This window comes from Stegodyphus dumicola, chromosome X1, assembly GCF_044657685.1.
Source record: "Stegodyphus dumicola isolate Sdum_Otavi_A_Nest chromosome X1, ASM4465768v1".
Classification (NCBI taxonomy): domain Eukaryota; kingdom Metazoa; phylum Arthropoda; class Arachnida; order Araneae; family Eresidae; genus Stegodyphus; species Stegodyphus dumicola.
The window spans coordinates 49,350,280-49,373,529 of NC_140780.1; the positions used below are offsets into that span (position 1 = coordinate 49,350,280).

The following is a 23,250-nucleotide window of genomic DNA, read 5'->3' on the forward strand; positions in this document are numbered from 1 at the left end:
TTAAATCCAAACGATTAAAAACTATGAAATGAAACTTGTTTCGAAGAGTTATTACTTATGTGAAAAATGTTCAGAAAGACTTGTTTTACTTAGGAGAAATTAAATATTTATTTATTAAAAATACAAGCATTCTAGAACTAAAATTTTGCATGTTATTTCTGAAACTTCTATTCTTAAAGTTAACAATTAAAGTAATTTAACAGCTATACGTTCTAGAATAAGCTAACGTTTGTAAAATCCATTTTTTTCAATGAATGGGGATATCCATTGAATTCTGTAAATATGTTATGTGTTGCCTCATAAATGTTACAAAATGCTCGATTTCAATGTCAAAAGTTTGAGATCAAAAGGCTAAAAAATAGAAAAGGAGATTAAGTGTTTTTTTCCCCCAGAATTTACTAATGGAAAGTAAACTTTAGTAAAGGACAGCTGAAATGCAAAAACAAAAATAGCTATTAGAAAATTAAAATAAACCCCTACACAGTATACAACAACCTATTTTATCACCCACATTCAGTTATTTTTAGAAACATTTATAAGAAACGGGACTTCGAACCGTAATTTTTTCATTCTGGTTCAACCCCCCAAAAATTTATTGGTTCAGTTCCGAATGAATAATTTTATTTTATGTACATTCGTAGTTGTACTAAAAATGTAATTCTATCATAAACAAAAAATGTAATTCTATCAAAATTTAGAAGATTTTATTCCTTTTTTTAATTGCTACATTCTGTCAATTGATACAATTAACCAGCATGTACGAAACGAGCGGTGTGTAGAGAACGGCGAGCATTGGCATTGTAATCTATTATAAAAAAAATCGCATTTGACAACTAGGTTCATGATTTATGTGTAACTTCGTCACTTGAAGCTTGCCGCTCACATCGTGCCCTTGCAATAATTATGTATCTAAAAATATGTTTATTTATTTATGTAACATATGAAAATTGTCTATAATTATTAATATATCTTCTAATGTTGTGGTCTTGGAGCTACTTGATATTGTATAGCATATTCCATGCCACAGCATCGTAAAGATATCTCCAGCCATTAGGCTGATGAAGGCTGAAGTAATGTATATCTTCTAAATGTGGTTCCATTGAGATTACTTCTCTTGTCTCCGAGAATAAATTTCAAACCTGAAAACGCCCTTTCAACGCTAACATGTGAGGCTGGAGCTGCCAAAATCACCATTGTAATCTTATTATACAAGTGCGAATAGGTAATTTTATTCCCTTTCCCAGAAATCTAAAATATTATGTTTCATATCAAGACTTTGTACATTGTCAAAATTATTTCAAATGAATTCAATGTCAATCTCTAATTTTAGGGTAATTTCCCATCTGACGGTTTTTTAAACCGCGCTTCTAAAAACAAATTTGTATTAGGCGATATTTTAAACCGTGTTAATTCAAAATCGCGTAAAAGTAAGCATTGGAAAAAAAAAAAAAAAAAAGATTTTTTGATGCATATATTATTATTTTATTCAATTAGTATGCTATCGAACAAATCATAGACAAGCTTTAAAATAAATACTGAGAAAATGCGCTATGAGTATACAGAACAAATAGATTTTAAAAATTAATACACAGGTACTTACGTTATCAGTAATATCAGTAATTCAGTATCAGAAGACAGGGCCGTATGAGGACTTGGCGTAAAAGGCGGCCGCCACGGGCGCACAACAAAAGACTAGATAGCCGGCTGAGAGTTACACGTGATTTTTAATTTATTCTTTACTTGACTATTTACTTCTAAACCGACTTACTCTCATAATACCGATTGCTACTAGCCTTTTTACGTCTCCCGACCAATTAGACAGAAACACGTGTTTTTACGCCGTACACCACAATCCCTTTCTTTCTTAGGGCAGCGCCGCATTGGATACTTCCTGCTGAGCAGCTGGTTTGTCTGTCTAAACAGTCTATGCAAACATCCGTGAATGTTTGCATACTGAGGTGCGAAAGATATAATTCAGACTCATAATTTTTCATAAAAAATCATCTATACTACTAGTCCATTCAACTGAATTAAACCTGGCTTCTGCAAGTAGTTTCATGCGAAACTGAAACAGAAAGTACTAGTGAACATCAAACAGGAAATTGAGAAGCAATGTGCACGTAATGATGATAATTATATGGTTGACGTTAAAAAATACTGATAAGTTGGTTACAGTAACAAAATGACTGAAGATATATCGAACCGAAATAAACCGATATTTTTTTTTTTTTTTTTTTTTTTTTCGGTTCAGTTCCTGTTCGAAGCCCTGGATAGAAAATTCTTTGTTCAAATTGCAATTCAGTTTTCGGACGAAAAGAACTTTTATGCATTAAAACTTTCGAACGGAGAGATTTTCTTTGAGTTTTAGTGCTGAGTTAGGTCAGCATTATACCAAACATTATATTCTTATATTGTCAAATATGTTTCCGGAATTTATTTTTTGGGCTATTGCTAATGATATTCTTTTTTTGCTGTAACATGGCAAATCGTTTAATCAAAACTACAAGAAGCAACTGATTTTGCAATATATGCCTCGATTAATTAAAAAACATTGAACTTTAATTTTGAAACAAACGTCGAATTAAGTCGAAATAGTTGCTTGTTCCTTCCTATTCATAGATTCATTTTAATCTACTCATTCTCTGACAAAAAGACGTATTAAGCTTGTCCAGCTCAGTCTGGACATACCCCTTTATTAAAGAAAATGTTAAAAAAATTACCATCTCATGTACATTAATATGAATGTTTGCAAATTACGTAAATATTCAAAGCAAAAAAGGACAATTCTTTGTATTGGTGAATGATGCAGTTGTTTCGTTTCGGTAACGTACAATTTCATTTCCTTGAGATCTGTTGTTGTTGTTTTTTCTCACATGTCTGACTTAATCTCAACAAATTTACTAGTTTTACCGTGACAAGGAGCGCAAGACTACGTCATTCGTTGGCATGGGCCTTGAGCACCATATAGGTGTGAGAGTATGCTTTGTACGCAACTCTCCTTCCCAGTTTTAAACGCAAATTCCCGTAAAACGGATCTGATGGTCTCCCACCACTCTTTCCATACCATTAGACTACTTGGGAGGGCTTTCAGCTCGCTCCCCCATGTCGCACACACACTATATATTTACAAATATCCATGCCTTTTCCGAGATTCTAACCCGAGACCAATGAACGATGCAGATGCCAGGAGCTTGAACTACTGCATTGAACAGGGCGGCTCTTGATGTCTAGTAACAGTTTTACTATAAAGAGGTCATTTCAGCCTTGAAATAATGTAATACTAGGGACTGCTTGCGTGGATTTCGCTAAATGTATTCCCATACCTAACGATTTGCATCAGCAGTTTTCCGTTTGCTTTGAATATGGATTTGATGCTTTGAGGTCAAATCGCATGAGCTACCATCTACCGTTTGCTAATATTTACACATTAGACAATTTGTCTTTAACTTCTTGCTTACTATTTTTGGATACGTCTCTGATGCATAATAACCCACTAAAGATTTTTTCCTATCAATATGACCAGACATTTTATTACAGTTTGTCTTAATCATTTATTTTGGTAACAGAATTTCTGTGTCCTCTTTACCTTCGTGTCAGATATTTTACTGCCTGATTCAACTTTCGCATTACCTAACATTCTATTGCACAGAAGAACAAGAAAACATTTTAGAATCTTGTTTTTTCCTTAAGACAATTTTGGATTCCTTTTAATGAGACTATGCGACTTGTAGTGCTATTTAAGTTCTGTAGCATGCTTTAACTAACTGTTAAGTATAGTCTAAATTTTACTTGTGCTGTTACTAACACTTGTCTAGATCAGGGGTTCTCAACCGGTGGTACGTAAGAGAAAAATAAGTGGTACGCAAAAAGAAGCAAAGTATTTTTAACTATTAAACTCAAAACTTAAAACCCCGACATCCTGATTGAGTTTTTGCTCTAACATTCGCAAATTTATGAGATCTGAGCTTTTGTTCAAGAGTGGTAGTAGTAGTAGTAGTAGTAGTAGTAGTACTTTGTAGTAGTGGTACTAAAGATTTTCAATTTTTGTTTAGATAGTACGCGTTACTCAAAAGGTTGAGAACCGTTGGTCTAGATAATTCACGTACTTGCTGTAGCACGATGAATTATCACGTTCGAGAAATAATTTAAACTTTCCCATGCATAATAAAAAAAAATAAACATTAGCATAATTAAAATTACACACACACACAGAAATATCATTCATTACCAGAGCATGATGGTTACATACAATGAAAGTAACTGTGTAGACTCATTGAGTTTATAAGAACAGGGAACAATAACAAATAGAAATCAGAAATGCCCTCCTTCGGATAGCTGGATGGGCCTCCAGTAACACCACAAAGTTAAGCGGTTAGTAAGGAGAAAATGCATCACAATTGTAAGTTTATAATCTGCATTTTGCAAGTTGTTAATCCCATAGGAAACTATTACAACTCAGCAAACATCGAAATGAATTTTCAAAGCTTAATATTCCTTAACTAAACTGTCACCAGTTTACCTAATCCCTAATGGTTCAAACAAAATCTCATTTACCTCTTCAATACAAGATACTCACTAAGTTTTAATCTAAAAAATAATAGCTTGCAAGATGCTTATTCCTTTAAATACACAGTCGCGTTAATGCAGAAAAGCTGCAACAATCAACCACCATCCTCTGCAAATCTAACACCCTGCTGCAGTTTCTTTCGTCCAAAAATTGACTTCTTTTATTCTACAGAAAATCGATGTGTGTCAAAAGTGGAGAAGTTTTCGGATGGATAAATTAAAATCGTAATTGCTGGTTGAGACTAAAACAAAGCTATACACCTGTAACATATTTGACAGAGCCCCAGTTAAGCTTGGGAAGATTTCTTTAAAGCCCACTTCTCTGAACGCTAAAATTCCTTTAGGAATATCATTTCTGTGTTGATAAATCGATAATCCTTTCTGTGCCTTGGGGATTTCCTTTTTTTGTTTTTCAACACTGGCTACTGCTACGATAGATATTTTGTAAGGAAACTGCTTTCCTAACTTCGCCTGATAAGGGAGCGACAGGAATATTTGTGTTTTTCGTAGTCTATTCTAACCTCAAATCATGAACCTTAACCATTACTCAGAATTGTGTTAGATCCGTATTTCTCACTCTTCAGTTCAGATTTTAGGTTTCGAGTGATTATTGTTACTAAAGCTTATAGTGGGGCTATAAAAGTTACGGAGTATCTTTTTGTTATACAGGGAAAGTCGATTCGCTGAATTTCTATAAGACTTTTTCTGACACTTTTTCTGACTCTAACTGTGTGCTTCTTTTAGATAGAACGTGCGGATTCATTCTTTCAAATGTCTCGACCTAAAATTCTTTCAACCAGCCTCTGCTTAAAATATTGTATAAACTGTTAAGATATGAATTCTGACTTTGTCGGACAAATGAAGAATCCTTAAAAAATATGTTTAGTCTTTAGAATAAGATCATAAATTTGATTTGACTATATGAAATTTTAGGTTCATGATTAAATTTTTTTCAGGAGGTCTGTGAGCTTCCCTCAAACCTTTAACACGCATTTCCAAAGGCAATGCTTATTTAAACCTCATTCATATTTTGTTTTGAAGCATTCTCTTCGAAGATAGTTTCATGCGCTGGATTAGTGATGATACCCCATATGTTATTACAGGAAAATGATTTAAACTCTATAATTTACAAGGTTCTATAGAAAAACCCACAGGAAAAAAGCCAATAGAAGCATAAAATACCTCCTTTTTTTATCTGAAATGAAATTCTCAATTTTCTGTGTGTAGTAAGGAAAGTTGGCTAAGTTATTAAACATGCGATCAAATACCCTCAAAATATATCTTGTCATTTTCCACATCATACAGGTATAATATAAGAAAATTTTCGGATCATTAATATTTTGTTTTCTTGAAACAACATACATCTAATACTTGTCAGTATTGAGATGCGAATTAAAGTAGCTGAATTAGTTATATAGTAATCTGACCGTTCTTTAATCCGATTAACATTTCTCAGTGGCCCTAGTTTGTTATTTGCTCATATATCAAAGCGTATATATACTGGCATCAGCGAAATTTCGCTAAATTGGAATAAATGGTGATCAAAACGCGTATTTCTAGTACATTTATATTTTTATTTCTCTTAATATTCTTGCTCCTATTTTCACTGTATACATTTCTCTTGTATAAGCAAGTGAAGCTAAAAGAATAGCATTCATATTCATGGCTGTTTCCAAGGAAAAATAATATGCACTTGGACAGAAAAAACAATGGATGACTGTGATGAGGGATCAGTTTTTTTCCTAGCCAAAAGTAGTTAATTATCTATTAAGCCTTTTTGTTTTGATTCTCATTACTTAAGGATAACTAATTTCTGTAAGTAGAAATGGTTCTATAAAAGTCACCATAGCAGCAGTATGCAAAAACTAATACTATTTACTCAAGGATAGAAAACTACTTTCATTTTTAAAAATGTGTTTGAAAAACAGGTGTTTAATAATTAATTTGAAAAACTAAATACTTCTGGAACAGTGAGTGATTTACTTTTAACTGAAAAAACTACTCAGGTAGTGTAAGCATGTTTAGTGCTTCCATAATTCAAATGAGTCGAAATTTAATTCTTAGCTGTCGCAGGTTTCCTTCAAGAAGGAAAATGGATACAAATAAGCATAGATTAGACTGAGAGTCTTGAATATATTACATTAAATGACTGTCTTACAAAAGAAAATATTTATGAATTATGCAAAGAAACTAATTTATGTGTAGAATAATATTCCCATCGGCATTTCCCAAATCATTCGATATTATATATTGTACTTCCATAAGAACCAGAAAGCTAAGTAAATCGATGTAAATAAAAAATGTTAATGGACTTTTCATGCCATTTCTGTTCTGAAAATACTTTAAAGGAGGTATAAATAGAATCGTATGGATAAAATAAATAAACTCTGATCATCTAACAAAGTCGATAACAGTGTATCAGTATTATTATTGACAAGTTATTTAGAAGCTATAAACGTACCAGAACTTTGGGTATACAGCAATACAGATGAAACAATGATAATGCAAATTGTTGAAGCTATAGTTATAAATGCAATTATATTCTAAATTTATTTGAATATATCTAATTGAGGGAAAGTTTTAAAAAAGCATTAGAGGGCAAAATGGGAAAAATTATCATTGGAGATATTAAAGTCTCATTTTGAGTAATATTAATTGAAAATTCCTCAGATGATATCTTCTAGCAATTACTCAGGAGTAACGTGTAAATAACCTATTGTACCATCACATATAATTACTTACTGCAATAAACTCTAAATTAATTGGCCTTTCTGTGGTCAGACCTCTTAAAATGAATAAAGGAATGGCCGATTAATCTAAAAAAATGCAGCATAGCATCTATACATTATATGTGTGTGTGTATATATATATATATAATCAACAAATATTCTTTATTCGTATACACCTAATATTTAAAATTTAATTAAGAAATTTTAATTGCAAAAATAAAAAATAAAAATAATTAATTATTGCTGCGAACTAAGTTACAATATCATTTAGATTCTAACAGCATATGTAAATTAAATGCACTTATCTAAAACCATGAAAAAATATATAATATTCTAAAAAATTAATCTCCAATTTTTTTAAGGATATATATATACAATAACAGAAATTTGTGTTTTAATACAAAATTATCCCAATAGTATTTCCGCGCAATATGCTGCTCAAATTTACTTATAGACAAAAAGTAAGAAATTTAGAACCAAATCCACAAAGACCCGAAAGAAATAAAAATTCAAAACCAGTAAATTTCAAAATTTCCCTATAAATATGTAAATATTCAACCAAAAGTGAGAAGAATTACATATATGCGAAATACAAAAACACAAAAAATACATAAGAAGAGGAATGTGATTAAATCTGATTCAACGTTATCAAGAGGAGGTAAATCAGACTCAACCTGAATTCCTCTCGCCTGGAAAACCGTTGCGTTTCCATTCATCCAAAGTTAGCTGATGAACCATTCTAAATTATTTAATTATAACAGTTCACCAGAAAATTTTGAACAAAATTTTACATAATTGTCTATGCCTTATATTAGATTCATTTTCAGTTCGTCATTCCATTTTAAACATCCTTGCACTGTGAACTTCACTGATTATTATGCTTACATAAAATGGCTTTTGAATGGCACAGCTCTTTCTGGGTTATAAATGTACATTCATATAAAATTTTATTGAAATCTGTCCTCTCAGAAATTCAACTTAATGTGCATATTTCCGTAATTTTGCACACGAGTGTATAAGCCAATAATGTAGTTCACTCAGAAATAAATATCAAAGCAATCGTGAGTCAGTTACGTTCGTGCGATCGAAATCCATGGCGACGACGACAAGAAATTCTGTTGCCAAAGCAGGCAATGAATATACAGGGTGATTATAATTAAAGTTTAAGTTTCAAAACGCTATAAAAAAAGAACCACTCATGAAAATGACGTCAAATTTGAAAGGAATGTTATTGAAGAAGGCGGAAAGCGTATGGCAGAAGAAAAAATTTAGTTTCAAAAGTTAGCAACAGATGGCGCTGCAAGCGGAAGAAGACGTAAATTAAAATGTTAGTTAAATTTCAGTGTTATAAAGCCGTCAGGTACCAGGCTGTTCCTCATTTTGCGTCTCAGACGTTCGCCATGGGTGTTTCACTGCAGGACCGCGCTCTGCTGGTAAAGCTGTATTACAAGAATGATGATTGTGCAAGAGTAGCTCTGCAAAAATTCAGGACACTGAAGGGTATAAAAGAAGGCATTGGTCCAATGAGTGTCGTATGTCTAAAGAAAATGATGCAAAAATTCGAAGCGACAGGTTCGTTTGATGTGCAATCTGGTAGAAGGAGAAAACGAGTGCATTCGACGGTAGTTGAAGAAGTGGCCCCAGCATTACAGGAGGGGTCGGCCGGTGGTGTGCAACCGTGCAGTGCACGAGGAATTGCCCGAACATTGGACAGGCCTACGAGCACGGTGCTGAAAATTGTACGAAACATCCTGCAATGCTATCCGTACAAAATTGGCTATGTGCAGGATTTGCTTCCGTCTGACCTGACAGCTAGGGAGACGTTTGCGTTAGAATTCCTGGCTCGCATGGAAATGGATAATGAATGGCCGTGGAAAATTTTGTGGATAGATGAAGCCCATTTCTATCTGACAGGATACGTGAATACCCAGAATTGTCGAATACGGGCAACAGAAAATCCATTGGCAAAGCACCCCGTACCACTTCATCCTGAAAAGGTCACTGTATGGTGTGGCTTTACGGCATCATTCATCCTACAACCATATTTTTTCGAGCAGACGGGTGCTTCCGATCCTGTTACCGCAACCGTCACTGGTCAGAGGTATGCGTCTCTTTTGCGCAACCACGTGATTCCAGCTCTGCAACAGCATGGATGTGTGGATGAAATCATTTTTATGCAAGATGGCGCTCCTCCGCACATTGCACATCACGTGAAGCAGCTGCTGAGGCGCCATTTCGGAAATGCTCGAATTATCAGCCGTCATTTCCCTACAGCCTGGCCGTCCCGATCGCCTGATCTTACTCCGTGTGATTTCTGGCTGTGGGGATATCTGAAGGATGTTGTGTTCCGTGCTCCAATTGCAAATTAGCGGAATTAAAGGCACGCATTTCACAACACATTCTGAACATCACCCCAGAGACACTGCGATCCATTGTGGAACATGCTGTTTGTCGCTTTCAACTTGTTGCACACAATGGTGGACACCATATTGAACATGTTTTGCGCCAGTCTCGTGACAGTTCCGAACTTCTTTGATGAATGGTTCTTATGCGGTACGTCGCCGCAAAACTCATGAAACCGATTTGTCCCTTTCGATGTGATATGTACAGTCATGCAAATAAAATTATTCAACAATTCTAATTTGTCAATACGTTTTAATGTGTAACTTCCACCTTAGCCGTTGTTTTACGAATCATTTCTCGTCGTGATTCGGCCGCTTACAGCGCCATCTGTGGCTAACTTTCAAAACTAAATTTTTTCTTCTGCCATACGCTTTCCGCCTTCTTCAATAACATTCCTTTCAAATTTCACATCATTTTCATCAGTGGTTCTTTTTTTATAGCGTTTTTAAACTTAAACTTTAATTATAATCACCCGTATATTAATTAATTAAAAGAGGCTATTTAGGGTGAGAGTGAAGAATTAGAATATTTGAATAACCTTACGTAATTGAGGAGCAATTATAAACAGATGAGAAAGTTTAAATTAAAATGAAAGAAAATTTTATTTGTTTTTATTCATCTGATACTGAAAACTTCGATTGGCAGATGCAGTATCTGATTCATGTCATCTTCACTTTCCGATAAAGTGAGAAAGTTTTTAATTTGTTTGGGGAATACTTTCATTGACCCAATTAGTCTGGTGAGAGAAACATTAATGGGAAGAGTCAGATCGAACTTTAATTATTTAAAGACGAATTTTTTTTAGAAAAATCGAAATTAGAGATTTTTTGTAATGTATTTTTTTTATCTGCGTTGAAACAGAGAACGTTAATTTTTACAGAGCTTTCACGCTAAAAATTACTCCAGTTTCAATCTTAGGAAAATAGCTCTTTAATCTACAATTTTACTTTTTTTCTATCATATTTCAGTGACTTAGTGATATTCAGTGACTTTTTGTAATTTTTCAGTGACTGTTATGGATTGATAAACTGTGAAGTGCAGTTGTGAAGCGAGTAAGTTAAAGGATAAAGGGACATAAAAGGAGTTGCTTAAAGTGCTAAAGAATGACTTGGAAGCAAGAATAATTAGCAAATTTCTTAGGAAGAAAACCATTGTAATGTTTTTAACAACCCATTCTTTACCTTTATTTGTATCTTAGTAAGAAAACTTCTATAATACATTTTTATGCAATGTTTAAAATGCGGATAACAAACATAACTTTATTAATTTATTTTTGTTACAAAGCTACGTTACATATATGTAATATATCATAAAATCCACTACAATCAAAGCTGCTATCCTTAAATAAAGTTCTAATCCAAACTGACCTTTCCAAGAGTCATTACAAAAATACTATGATATAATTCAAAATTCTGCGCAGTACAAATTTAGAAAATGCTGAATCGGCAAACTAAGTAATCCAAAATTAGCTGATGAACCACTCTGGTATATGGTTCTTTTTTGTCGTTTTTGTTAATACGACGTGACTGTTCGTAAATGTTATTTTCTACAGACTTTTGCGCATTGCGAAAAGGAACGTAATTATCTCAATTCCTACACTCACGGCAGTTAATGTGCAATCAAACATTTTTCGAATTTTTTTCCTAGCATATGGTATATTTAGAAAACGGTAGTATATTGTACAACACTATATTTTATATACAGGAAATTTTGCTTTAATTTATTTTGATTAAATGTATAAGAATTTTCTAAAATTTAATATTTTAGGTTAACATTTAATTGAAGATGACCTTCCTAATGTCATATATTACCACATATCTAAGGATGGATAGCTATGATGAAATAAAATATTTTACCTCATTGTTTTATTATTTACAAAAAGATATTCATTAATAAACTTAACAAGTGAAGAGTATACCAAAATTAAATACAGAATAAAGTCGTTATTCCGTTTTCTAGCATACTCACATTTATTCATTGTGTAGAGACATTAAGTATATTTTTGGAAGCAGGAAAGATGAAAAATAGCAAACGCCTTCGCCGGGAACCGAACCACGGACCTCTGAAATACCGGCCCAGCGAGCATAACTACTACACCACGAAGGCACTCTAGGAAGGCGGGAGAGATACCTTATATACCCGTCTTTTAAAGGGCGACTGGGGTTTTTAGGGGACCCAATCACCAAATCCTGGGTGTGGAGAGTCATCATCCATCACACTTTTAATTCGGGCGTCACTGTAGAGACATTAGGTAAATTTTTGAAAGCAGGAAAGATAAAAAAACAGCAAACGCCTTCGCCAGGAATCGAACCACGGACCTCTGGAATACCGGCCCAGCGTGCAGAACCACTACACCACGAAGGCACGCTAGGAAGGCTGGAGAAATACCTTATAATTGAAACCTTAATTTTCAAAACCAGTAAGCTACCAAAGTTATTATATTTAGCTTGTAAGGAATTATCACATTTCCCCGTTTGTGCTATCGTAGTCAATTGATAGCCCATTCAGCTAGAAGTTGGAAGATCTGTGGTTCGCTTCCCGGGTGAAAGCATAATCTGTTTTCTAATTTCCTATTTAAGATCTCTAATATATCTACAAGCTTGATTACAATGAGTTCAAAGGATTCGCCCCATGTGTCCTTAAGGTAAAAAGGTCAGCACATCCATTTAGCTACCAGAAAGCCATGGGTTCGCTTTCAGGTGAGCGCACGATTGATTTTTCACGATTTTTGTTCGCAGGAAAAGCTAATAACTTTATAATACATTGGCCCCCGAAATAAAGTATGGTGGACGGTAACATATCCTCACAGTTCGATTTATTCGGCTGGGTCTCGTCTCCCGCTTCAGCCACGCTTTTGTGAAGTAATTGCTTTTTATCATATCACATCAGTCTCATAAAACATTTAATCAATAACGCTTATATTTACTTCATGCTGTCTAAATCGTTATCTTCTAACTAGCATATAAATATGTCTGTGAATTATTATTTTAATACTTGCATATATTCTGTAAGAAGCTCCTATAATATCTGGCACAGTATATGATTCTATGAAATTGATGTAAATAATCCTGCATTTTTATACAGTACAGCTTTTAAGCTTATGATACAGTTACAGCAACACACGATTCCAATGTGTTTCCTTCTAGGGCCTTGCATGCCCATGTAACTCAACAATATTTGTTTAAATTATGTCGCCTGTCCAGTCCTTCCCAGCCTTATCCGTGGTGCACAGATAATAGATTTTCTCCTCCACAGAACACACAACAGCTTAAACGCAATAGCAGGCATGCTATCTCACGGGGCTGCAGAGTGCAGAGAGGGAAAGCACTGGGCGAATGCATGGAATTCAAAGCATTGTTTCACCGTGCCAGCGTCGAGCAATGGTTAATATGTCCAATTTTCAAATGCAAAGTTAAAATTACCACTGAGGATATATTTACAGTTTATTTTTAAGAGTATTGTTTGAAGAGTAGACCGAATGATTCTGAAAAAGGACAGTTTTTGACATGTGAAACTTTTATTGCGCTACTAGCCTAACATTTTATGCTAAATTCAAATACGCAATCAAAATTGTTAGACTGGGGGAAAAGAATAAGTTTGATGAATGAACAATGTACAACATATGAATATAAAGGTGGAATTTATTATTGTTACAGAAAAGGCAATGCCACAACGTGTAAAGCGAAACATTTTCGCTCAGCAGTCTTAAATTATGAATTAATCTACTTTATCCATTTCAAAAGCATTCAAAAGAATACGTTGAACAAACAAATGGCTAACACTTTTTAGTTTCGTGTAAAACTCTATCCAGGTATTAACCGACAAAAGAATGTTTTACAAAAATTGAACCATTACTACCCCCGCTGATTTCTCTTCTGCAAATTCCTCATTCAAGTTGAAAGGAAATAGATTGAAAGGAGCGGGAAATCTCTGTTCTTAAACGATATTAAAAAGAAACATTTGTTCTCTAAAAGATAGTGGAAAGAAATATTTTCTTTTCTCAAAGGTATTGGAAAAATATTTTTAAAAATAACGTTTACTGTTTATGGTAAAGCATTATTTTTAAAAGCATTGTTGCTGATAAATGCAAGAAACACACACCTCACCTTTATAGGCATTAAAAAAAATCTGAATCTTTTATTTCGAAATCAATGCCAAACTAAGCTGAGTTTTGTTAATTTACTATTCAAGCTAGGTATAGGAAGGTATGATACTTCATCAGATTGTTTTATATATTGTAATTTTTTGTAAGAAGGTATGATCCTCCACAAGATTTTTTTTATAGTGTGTTTTATTTTTATACTGTATTTTATCAAATACGCTTTCCGACATGTTTCATATACATTTAATGTAGTGCTCTTAACTTTCCTTTACTTCCTTTAGATATGAAAATAAAGTCTTAAATTTAGTAAGTTAGGTCTTACTTTTAACAAAAAAGTTATACATAATTACATATATTACGCATATAATGCTGTTAGATGTAATGATGTATATTATGTGCTTTTAATTACGTATATGCTTTTCTTATTAATAATATCTGCGATATTGATAAACTGTGCAGTGAAAAGTTAATTTAAACGGACAGGTTAATCGGAGTTCATTTGTAAGAAAATTACTTACTATAAGAGTATTGCAGAATTTTTCAATAAAGTTGTCAAAATAAATCTAAAATTGTTTTAATCTTCTCACTCAGAACTACAGCGAGATATGTCACTTCTTAAGTGAAGCTTGTCATTTCAGAAAAGTTAATAAAGTGTACACGAAAGATTTTTCATGCGAAAAACGAAATGTGGATATTAAGATATGCACAATACGTAAGGTCTGGAAATAATTACTTTTAAGACGTTCCTCACTTTAATAAAAGTAAAAGGAATATCAAAGCTCACGTACAAAGGTTTACTTTGTTAAAGAATTTCTGAAGATAAAACAGTAAACTATTTACTTTAAAGCTCTACTAATGGATCTAAAAGATATCTTAACAAATCAAGCAATCATTAATTTTACCTAAAACTTAGACTTTCCCTTTCACCAGCTTAAGTAATTACTTTTATAAGTTACAGAATCTTAAAAGACATTAGGTTATTCATTAAGCAGCCGACCAGATATTCGTTGGGTATTACTCGTAATGGGAAGATTTTGTTTTTAATTAGCCGAAATATGCTCTGAAGCCTATATTTAAAATCATACAATATTAACTAATTAAACTTGATACGAATTTGTTCACTACTTTTAATTGTTTTTTAATTTGCTTTAATTAATTAGTTCTCTGATCTGCGACCTGCTGCGCAACGGTGTACTAAATAATTATATAATAAATTGAATGAATATATCGTAATTTTAATTTCTGTGATTGATTTGATTATTCAATGCGCGATTATCAAATGTAATTAATATCCGTTTTAAAGCTTTTTCGAATTCTTTTATAGCAACATTATAAATATAATACCAAAGACACATAAACTCTGAAACTGTTTAAATACTAGAGCAAGAGTAATATTCCGAATAAGAATAGGGTTTACCTTCGCTTTCCTTTCCAAATGAAATAGATTAAAACATTAATTTTAATGAAAACATGTAACAACACCGTAATTTCTTTTCACATAATCTGAAAACCGGTACATTACATGATCTGGTAGCTTTCAAAATTAAACTTCGACAGTTACGTAATTTGAGTTAAAAAAAAAGAGCTAAAAGAATTCGCAGGAAATAATAAAAATGAGGATAAAAGGTATAAGAAATAACGTGACTTAGATAGAAGATTGGACAGCAATTAACTTAGTACACGAAATACACTAGAAGCAATAGCGCTGCTACGGTAAGTTTAGAAAATGGGAATCCATTTTTATAAATTAGAACAAGGCCTTCGTTGAGGAAGAAAAAGTTGTGATAAGTGAAATTTAAAATTCAAGATAAGACGCGAGCTTTATAAAACTACAGTTTTTACAGGATATTAAAATAAATAAGAATTACAATACTCTATGAATAAAAATTATAACAATTATCTTTATTAAATATATACGTACGGTTTATCTGGTCTATCTTTCATGCCAGTCTTAATTTAACATAATACACCCCTCCCAATGAGCAAGCGCAACAGCAGCCGAGCGGTCGCTGAACACTGGTATTTCGGTTCAAGGTTCGAATCCCGTGAACGGGATGGCTTCATGGGCGTTTTCGTGGTTTTTCCCCATGTGTAACGCGTCTGCGAGCCAGTTTCCCTTAGAAAGTTCTCCATGAAGGTATTCCTCCTATTATGCAGATAGCCCTCGAGTGCTTTGCCATAATCAAGTAAATCAAACCAGAGCAAACCAAACCAAATGAATAAAATACATGCAAATTCATGCCGCTCCTACACCATTAGATACAATGGTAAGTGACTATCAAAATGTCCTTTAAAACAACTGAAATAATCTTCGAATAGCTTCAAGAATTTAAAAAAAAATTTTCGAATGCTCGCGTATCATTGATCTTAACAGGAAAAGAACGAGTTCTAGCTTTTTTATTACCTATAAAAATTTTCGAAGTAGTTCAAGCTAAGAGTAGAAAAGCTGCTCTCAGATCACCTATTTTAATCTGGTTTGTCACGAGCATTTTCAAATGTTACACTCTACTAATACTGTTTGAGTAACTCGTTTAAGAATCTACATCTAGGTTATACAATTTTTTCTATTTGCTTAAAATATTTGCTTGTTATAAAAATTCACATTTGCTGTGAGCAATTTGTAAATTACAAGAAGCTTTTACTATTAGAGTAATAACAAAACACTTAATTCATTGCGTATAAATCAGGTTTAGAAATGTTAAATGAAAAATGTTATGTCATTATTTGTATGTTATTAATAATGCACGAAAAAAAATGATTATATAGAATATCTAGGTAACATACAGAATGCTTACCATTTTGGGGAAAAGTATTAAACATTAGAATTATTTCCCGCAGTACTGTATGTAATGCTCAGCTAATATATAGAATGACAAATGCTATTTAGGAGTGTTAAAAGAAAGTCCCCAAAAGACTTTTATTGAAAAGATGTGATGTAGAACTCAATAGCACGAACCCCTTTTTCGAACAGTATTAAATCTGTTTACTTTGCCGCCCAGTCAGTATGGTGGTCAGGAAAACTGGCTGCGATGCCGAAGGGCCTGGGTTCGAATCGCGGAGAAGACATGGTTGTAACTGTGCGTCCCTTCATAGGAAAGGCGATGGTGGCCCACCTATTAGGTGCTTCCATAATAAAGAGACCACCACGTCCGGCCTTGTGTAGATTAATGGACTGGGTTACATTTGTAATTGTTCACAATCTGCCATTGGGGGAAAAAATCTGTTTACTTTTGTTCTTCACTAACAGTATATGATTAGGTATTCGGTATCCAATACTCTTTAACTTTCTTCTCAGAAGTCATTTTGATTTTTTTCCCCACTAACTTTTGGTAAGTAGTTTTCGACAGGAAAACACTGATTTTTGTAGTATTGGTTCGTACGGTTAGACAGTTTATCGTAGAATCATTGTTGCATGTCAACAAGACATGATTTTGTTTTGGAAACTACTGATTGCTCTTCCATTTTCATACAAAACAGAATTTGCTGAGCTTAAAATCCAAACTAGCTGTTTAAGTTTTGCTGAACTTAAATCCAAACTAACATATTTCATTACGTCCGAGCAAAGACTGAAATACAAATGGAGAATTCTCCATTTGAAGCAAGGTTCGAAATTTGCCTTGCCACGTGATTATTCGGTCATTAGCGGGTGTATTTCACATTTTGACGGTTTGTCTTAAGGCACTGCACAGGATGCCGAAACAATGTATGAAATATTAAACGTTTCATGCTTTGAATTCAGTTTTTGGAATTCTATGTACTCCCTAGGCTTTCTATATAATTATACACTTTCTGCTTTTCTGGTAACCTATGCATTTCAAGGTAGTTCTTATGACAACCGCAATTTAAAGCAAAATACAATTTTTCCTAATTTTAAAATTTAGTAAATTTAATTTTATAGTCAAATTAAAAAAGTAATAATTAGTATAATTGTTAATGCAAGTCTTAATGTTAATTGTTAGTTCTTGTAAAACGTTTTCTTTAAGTGCAAGTTATCCAAATGTTTACTTTAATTATATGTTAGTTTGTTTTGAAATTATTTTCGTAGGTCTCAAGCATTTCAGCTTAGTTGCATTAATTGTAATTATTGTTCTGTTATAATTAAGGTGTGATTTTGAAAATTTTGTTTCTAATTAATTAAATAAGTCTGAAAAAGAGGTAATGCCTATGGCGGGTATAAAACTTAACTAAATGCTCATACAAACAAGCTGTAAATCGGAATTCGAATTTTATTATTTTCCCAAGAAAATATTTTTTACGTCAATAGTTTTGACTGAAATAATTTAGTTATAGTGAAAAATTCTAGAAATTTAAATTCATCTCCTTATTCGGTAATACAGCACCTTTAGCTTCACATAAATTTTGAATGAAACTTTAATGAATTCGAAGATTATCAGATCCAAGTACTTCTTCAGGAGCAAACATGTTTCTGCTCCTGAAGAAGGACTTGGATCTTATAATCTTCGAATTCATTAAAGTTTCATTCAAAATTTACGCCAAATTAAGGTTTCTTTTTGTTTAATTTAAAATTTCCCCTTATCGTGTTTCTCTCCTAATTTAACGTAAAACGTTTAAATCAAAACAGCAATGGCTAAAACATATGCGTTCAAAGCAAATGAACCATAATAATAATACCGAGTCAGAGACTTTTCAAAATTACTCTTGGTGCGAAGTTACTCTAGCGGCTCTCCTTTCAAAGCAGGTTATTGTGCGTAATCTGCGTTAGATGCCAACTTTAAATAACCATGTTCCTGAAGATGTGATATACCTTTGTCCCAGAAATGTATTTGTTCTGATTCACTTTAGTCAGTTAATGAAACAAGTTTCTTAGGAACTTTAACTATCAAGTAAATAAGATGGAAATTTCTATAATAAATATCCTGATATCTGTGTGCATCGGGAACGATGTATACAGATATCAGGATGAATCTTTGGATGCTTTCATTACAGTCTGCATTTCATTACAGGATGGATATTCTATGGATGCTTTCATTACAGTCTTATGAGTGATTTCATAAAAATTGGGTCAAGTTTGGCATTTTCTTCCAAGCACTTTCTTTTTGGTTACATTTTCTTAAAAGAGATATTAAGTGTTTTATGGAAAAAAATAAAGACTTAACGCATTTTCATTGAAGCAAAACGGCATTTAGAGGAAGTATATCTGATTAAAACTTTTAGAAATTGTTATCTTACAAACAATAAACAAAAACACAAGCAATAATTTCCCAACTGGATGCTCATTTTCCAGTTTTAGAAACGTGTCCGTTACAGTTCTATTTAGAAAAACTATGTTTATGATAACATATTAAACTCCTGCTATGTTTTCAAACAAAGAAGGCTGAAATGTTTGCTCATATTACAATCTTCCTAATCCGTTAACCTCCTTCTAATAGTTTATAGAAAACCTAGACACTAAATTTCATTATTATTAAAAATTTCTCTGAAAATGTTACTCAGTTTCTAAAGCAAGCGAAGTCGGAGTTCTAATTGGTAACATGATTTCGGCATTATAATTAATTTTTAGATGATTTTATTTTTTAGATAATTTAATTTAAAATTAGAGATAATTAGATTATTAATTTTATTTATAATTAGATCTTTTTAAGATAATTTTATTCTAAAATTAATTATAGCCAATTTTATGAGAATAATGTGGGTATTTATTCTTCTTTCTCTTACTGCAAAAACTCCCAACATTTAAGACTAAAATTTTGATACTATTCGTGTATGAAATATTAAAAATTTTAGTGCGGCCATTCACAAGTAAAGTAGTGCCGTGAATACTTCTGAATGCGTCAGCTTCCGGTTTCTAACTAGAAATATTTTACCAATTTAAATAGGCCTATTGGCAACAAAGCTGAAATCGCTAAGTGCCGGTAGTTTCAGCATAAATTCTATGTCTGGACGAATGGGAAATAGATATATGAAATCTGTGGTACCTTTCCTCTAATAACGTATGTAATGTACAAATAATATTATAACCTTCGCAGTTTTAGAGGGGATAAAGCCACTGATACAACTAATTGCGTCTCAGCTTTCGAGTCCCTACAACTGAGGGGATATCTAGGTTTTATGATTTACCTCATACCCGATGCAAACACGTTCTCTTAAAATGTTTCTTTCAAAGACAGTCTTCTAAGATAACCCCAAAATCGTTTGTCACAGCAAATTACTTACTTACAGTTACAAAATCTTCCAGGAAGGACATTATAAAGTTATTAGGATTTTTTTTAAAGCAGGAGACGGGCAAAATGTGCAATGACCTCGCCGGAACTCCAACTGGACCTCTCGAATACGCGACAAATATGCTACCATATCACATCACGAAAATATGCTGGAAGGAGAGAGAAATATACACCCCTTTTAACGAGCGGGCGACTGGGGATAAGAGGATCCAATCGCCAAATCCTGGTGGTGACGAATTATTGTCCATCGCCTTTTAGTTCTGGCGCAACTGTCGAGTCATTAGGTTTTTTTGAAGCAGGATATATGAAAAATGTGCAATACCCTCTCCGGGACTCGAACCTGGACTTCTCGAATACGCGCCGAGTGTGCTACCGTTACACCACGAAGGCATGCTGGAGTGGGAAATACCTTATAATATTTCTTCCAAGATAATACTCACGTACTTTCTGTTCAGATAAACATAATCTAGTAGTTACTGGAATTCCCCCTGCAGAAGGTATAAAATGTTAGCAGACGCCCAAGTACTGATGTCTGATGTGGACAAATGCGAAATTTGGTTGCTGAAAATTGCATTCAGAGTCATAAAATGGGCCTCTCGAAATATTTATTTCCTAGAGAAGCTTAAAAGGAAACATTTAAAAGCCAAAATAAACGAGTACACATCTTTTTTTTTTTTTTAGCTCAATTTGCTTATACTTTGCATTATATAACAACTGACTGTGAATAAAATGTAATTTAGAATTGTTGCTTTTATTTTTGGTAATAATTAGTCTTTAATACTGATATAATTAACAGAAAGCAAACAAAATCATTTATTTTTTACTTCACTATTATTGCCATTATTTGTTACGCATTTTGTGCGAACCGGCATTTAAAGAAGGTAATAGTTCTATGCAATACATTTGAATATGCATTAATGCCAGTTATTCTGCTTTCTTGGATAACCCCACTTACGCTGAACATTTTCTCCCCTTTTTTGAATCTCTGTATCACGTGTTTACCCATTTAGTAGGAAATCTTCAGGGTGCTCGGAAAATATCTAGCAAAATGTAAAAGCAGATCGAGGAGACCGAAACAAGAAAACTTTGGAATGGAATACGTGTGCTAAAATGGCGCATTGAGGTACAAGGCGCTGTTAAACGAAGATAAAAGTGTTCAACTGACAAAAACTATCGTTCCTTTTGCCATTTCTACACGAATGTGAAGCTCGCGGACATGCATTTAATCTTTGGGGCTGTGGCTGAAACAGTGCAGTTACTAAAAAGAAGTGCAATGGACGATTCCCCTGCACTGTCTGTCAACAGCTGCTTTGTATCCACTTGCAGCTCTACAGATGAAATGTACATCGGTGAGTTCTGCTTTCAGCGAACGACACATATCACTCGAAATCCGCACGAGGAATGATGATTCACGCAACAAGAATGCTTTTATCTCCCACTCAACAGCACCCTGTATTCCCTGAAGGCGCTATTCGAGCATGCATATGTTATTAAAAAATCTGTTTATTTCGGTCTCTTCTACCTATCCTTACATTTTTGCCAGATATTTTCCGAGCGGCTTGTGCCAGTCACAGTCATCGTTGAAGAGCATTAAATGTTTGTAATTAAAATTATCATTCTTGTTTCTTAATTAGCCCAAAGCATTGATAGCACATAGCAGGTTGATTAGTTTTAGTAAATAAATTAATATTATTAATTATTAAAATGTTATTAATTAGTAAAATATTAAAAACATTAAATTTTTAATTATAAAATGTTAAAAAGCACATTGATATAAATATAAATAATAAATCTGAGTAAACAATTAATGGCTAGAATATCGATGTTAAGTTTCAAACAGTAGAAACTTTGTATTAAAATTTCATTATTATACAAAATAAAATATTATTTGCGTTGAAATCATATTATTGTTATCGTAGTACAAAGTTGCTGTTATTGAATCAGTAACACTGCATAGTAATAGCTGATAACAATTAAATAATACGTAATAATAACTGATACTATTAAATATGCGTTATATTTTAATGATGACAACTTACTAAATGTTGATTTAAAGGTTAAAGGGAATAAAAAAGTCAAGTCATTAAACTGTTGGAAGTGTTGGAAGGTAATTATAGCAGCAATCAATGCTTATTGTGCAGCAGTCAAAGCTCTTCATTAATAATAGTTATCTGGGCAAAATAAGTCTTTACTTCAATGCACAGCTCTAAATCACATAAAGAGCTTTGACAATATAAAGTTGATGAGATGTAAATAAAAAACTTCGGAATTTAAGAAATCATGTTTTACTTTTCAAGGACTCTTCTAAGTCATTCCAAGAATCATTCCTCCTCCCCCCCCTAAATGTTATCCTCCATTACATTGACTAAAATGATGCTCAATGCAGTTTAATAAGTTTCCTTTAAACAAGGTTTCCCAAAATAGCAAAAGTGAATATGTCTCGACCGAACAATGCGAACAAATTTAGTTAACTATTCTCAGATCAATCAATAACCGAGAGGCAGTTCAGCTAAGCTCTCATTACAAGGCGGAGTTGTTAGCAAATAATGGCAGATGCTTTGACACAGCTAAGAATAGAATTAAACAGCAAGATTCACTAGATTAATATAGCGGTGAATTTTATTCTTTATGGAAAAATTATAACCGTTTGGTGCAAAGGCTTTCTCTTTTATTAGTTTGATAGAATAATGCTAAATTTTAGATTTATAGCCCTGTTTTTTTTTGTTGTTGTTTATGAAAAGCACGCGGCGGCTGTCTGCTTAAGGAGAGGAATGCCTTCGTGGAGGTCTTTCTAACGGAAACTGGATCGTATCCTGTTACACATGAAGAAAATCAAGAAAATGTCCATGAAGCCATCCCGTTGGTCTGGAATCGAGCTCAGATCCAACTATTAATGTTCAGCGACTTTACCGCTCGATCACTGCTAAGCCCTTATAGGTGCAGAGTGAACGGTTCTAATTACGAGAGTAAATATGAAAATGTTTACATCATTACATATAATAATTTATATTTAAGAACGTTTCTTTGTTTGTTACAAATGTTAAAAGTCATTTAATTACATTTAAAAATTTTATACGTCTATAAAAACAAGTATGGAGGGATATTTACCCTCAGCAACATTCGCTATTAAAAAATACAAAGTTAAAAATATTGTTACGTTTTTCCTTTAATTTTTCTGACACTAGTTGTTGCGTTATTTTTTTCTTCACGTTCGTACGGGGTTCGTATGGATTTGGAGTGAATAATGACGACACTATTTGATGGAGTA

The 23,250-nt window shown here is 33.1% G+C and overlaps 1 protein-coding gene across 4 annotated transcripts in view; it reads right to left on the reverse strand.

Moving 5' to 3' along the window:
• LOC146993142 (achaete-scute complex protein T3-like) overlaps positions 1 to 23,250 on the reverse strand; it is a 151,904-nt gene that overhangs the window by 81,322 nt on the left and 47,332 nt on the right. The window contains exon 1 of one of the 4 annotated variants that reach the window (XM_085807550.1): positions 1,601 to 1,772. The exons of the other annotated variants lie outside the window; for them this stretch is intronic. The gene's annotated coding sequence lies outside the window, so the exon portion shown is untranslated. Of the gene's footprint in view, positions 1 to 1,600; positions 1,773 to 23,250 lie in introns of those variants that run through there. 4 annotated transcript variants of the gene reach the window in all.